Source organism: Penaeus monodon, chromosome 24 (assembly GCF_015228065.2).
Source record: "Penaeus monodon isolate SGIC_2016 chromosome 24, NSTDA_Pmon_1, whole genome shotgun sequence".
Classification (NCBI taxonomy): domain Eukaryota; kingdom Metazoa; phylum Arthropoda; class Malacostraca; order Decapoda; family Penaeidae; genus Penaeus; species Penaeus monodon.
Genome location: NC_051409.1, coordinates 39,535,863 through 39,536,197, shown reverse-complemented (window position 1 = coordinate 39,536,197; position 335 = coordinate 39,535,863).

Sequence of the window (335 nt, the reverse complement as noted above, 5' to 3'; positions counted from 1 at the left end):
GTTGAAGCCGAGAGGAACTATATTCTGTAAGAATTAATAACATACATTTACCCTGTTCTTCTCTCTCTCTCTCTCGCTTCCTGCCCCTTCTCCCTTTTCTCCCTCTTCTCCCTCTTCTCCCTCTTCTCCCCATTTTCCTTCTTCTCCCTCTTTTCTCTCTCCCTCTACTCTTTCCTCTTCTCTTCTCCTTTATCTCTCCTTCCTCACCATCTTATCTCTTCCCTCCTTTCTCTTCTTTTTTCCATCTATCCTTTCTCCCTTTCTCGTTCCACTTTCTTCTCATTTCCCTTTCTTCTTCTTCCCTTCCTTCTCCTTTCTTCACTCCTACTTCCTCC